A 2,879-nucleotide genomic window follows, 5' to 3' on the forward strand; every position below is an offset into this window, starting at 1 on the left:
AAAGCAATCATGGCACACCAACAATAAATAAATGGCATAAAATACATTCATGAAAAATAGAATCTGTAGCCTATCAAATCTGTAGCCTACTGCACTAACAATAACAACCACAGTTGAATTTACCTATCATATACCTATCAACATTTTATTATCACACTGTTGTGTGTTGTGTGTTGCGTGTGTGTGGTGGGTGTTTCTTAGTGCTTTAGATTGTCATAAAAGCTGTGAAAGTCTTTTGGCATGATCTCCTTGAGCTCTTGGAGATGTTTGAAACAAACTCCTGCACACACTCATTCTCTGTCCATTAACATTTAAAAAGAAAACACGAGCAGATGACCTTTGTGAAGACACCCTTCTCCTCTTTACTGGGGTGACATCTATCAAACCTTGCACATACATTCTCTTCTCTTCCCAGTTTATGTTCTCCCAAAAGCATTGAAAAATCTTCTCCCTGTCTGCCTCATACAGAGCAGAGCTTCTCTGAGAGCCTGAGAGGAGGGGGGAGTTGTTTGTTTTTGACGGACAGTTTGAGGGTCCAATGGAGTTAGGCGTTTTCGTCAGAGGCAATGTATTTATTTGGTCATAAATGCGGTGGTTTTGTGGTGGCATTGGCATTACAGGCTCATAGCAGTGTTGCCAGAGAATGTGTTGCGAATAATATGGAAAAGAAAATGCTGTGACAGTATATTTTCTTGTGTATATTATCTCTTGATGTTCAAGTCATGATGACCCAGTCTCTTCCATGCACCACTTTCTTCCACAAATAAAAATGTGCACTTTTTCATATGAACACTGGAGGGAGCTATAGGCTAAAATGTGGTAGATAGATGTATCCTTGTTATTTTTAACTCTATGATGTAACCTCACATACCAGCCTCATGCACTTGCGCAACACACACACACACACACACACACACACACACACACACACACACACACACACACACACACACACACACACACACACACACACACACACACACACACACACACACACACACACACACGTGTTTACATCTTTTCTCAGACCCCTCCTCCACTACACACATTCTTGGGTATTTACAAATACACAAAAGCCATTAGCCTGCCTAAACTATCACCACAAAACCCAGGGGCCCTCTGATGAAAGAAAGTAAAATAAAATAAAAGGTATAAGACCCAGGTCAAATTTGAAGGCATCAGCAAAATTGCTGCACAAATAATGTCAAAGGAACAAGACCACGTGAGGTATTTATTCGGTGGTGGAAAAAGTACTAAAAAGGTGCTTAGGCTAAGTAAAAGTATCAATACTGCAATGTAGAAACACTCCATTACATGTAAAAGTCCGGTAATCAAAATGTACTTGAGTAAAAGTACATAAGTATTGGCATCAACATATACTTGAAGTACCAAAAGTAAAAGTACTCATTCTGCAGAATGTCCTGTTTCACAAGGTATCATGTTTATAATAAAATGTATAAAGATCTTTTGAAAATAGCAGATCTACAAGCTCACAATGCGTCGCAATGCGACGCATTGTGAGCTTGTAGATCGGCTACTTTCAAATAGCCAAAGTTTAAAAAGGGCTGAACTGGTTAATGTAAGTTTTGTAATAATAATTCAAATCTACAAAGTAACTAGTAACTTCAGTTTTGTACAATATTAGCTTCTGAGATGCAGTGGAATAGAAGTAAAAGTACTGAAAATTGGAAATACTCCAGTAAAGTAAAAGTACCTCAAAATTGTACTTAAGTGCAGTACTTGAGTAAATGTACGTATAGTTACTTTCCACCACTGGTATTATTTGTTAGGCTGCTGAACTAAATGCATCTCACTTTGACTGGTCCTGTCATCAATAAATCAGGCGTTTAGTGTCCAGGGGACACCGGAGAGGTCACTTGAGCCTGGACGGCACCTGACCCCTCTCTTTCTGTGCTTTCACTGATGAGACAGAAAATGTATCTGCTGACACGAGGCAGAACCAGAACCAACAAATATGTTACACTATAAATGGACTTATGTAACATCATCATTGTAAAGCACACATTTGTAGGTCACTGGGTCATTCTGAGATTAGTCCAAAACGAGGCATTTTGTGTGTGAATTCTCTACTTCGTGTAGATCTGGGGTTTCTCTTCTTTTTTTAAATAAGAATATATTTTTTGAAGAACTTCAACTTCCCTTATTATGATTAACATTTGTCACACATTTCTCAACAGCAGTGAAACTCTGGCTAAAGCGATTCAGTGAAACGAAAGAAAAATTCAAGCTGAGTGTGTCAGGCTAAAAGAGTGTTGTAATCAGTGGTGGAAAAAGTACTCAAATGTTTTACCTAAGTAAAAGTATCAATACTGCAATAGAAATACTCTGTTACAAGTAAAAGTCAGGAATTCAAAATGTACTAAGTAAAAGTACAAAAGTGTTGGTATCAAAATGTACTTAAAGTACTAAAAGTACAAAGTACTCATTATGCAGTAGGCTATGCCACTTACATTTTTAAATGTATACAAATCTTTTGAAAATCGCAGTAGATGTGTTGATCGGCTATTTTCAAAAAGCCAAAGTTTTAATAGGGCTGAAATTGGTTAATGTATATTTTGTAATAATAATTCAAATCTACAAAGTAACTAGTAACTAAAGTTTTCAAATAATTGTTGTGGAGCAAAAGTACAATATTTGACTCTGAGATGTAGTGGAGTAGAAGTAAAAGTACTGAAAATTGGAAATACTCAAGTAAAGTAAAAGAAATACCTCAAAATTGTACAGTACAGCACTTTAGTTACTTTACACCACTGCATGGTTGTAACTTGTAACAAACATGAAACATCTTAATTTATTGCAGAGCTATTCTCGTTCTATAACCATCACGACGTCATGATGTCAACAACACACTCCCTCCC

Source organism: Gymnoscopelus braueri, assembly GCF_963280865.1.
Source record: "Gymnoscopelus braueri genome assembly, chromosome: 16".
Classification (NCBI taxonomy): Eukaryota; Metazoa; Chordata; class Actinopteri; order Myctophiformes; family Myctophidae; genus Gymnoscopelus; species Gymnoscopelus braueri.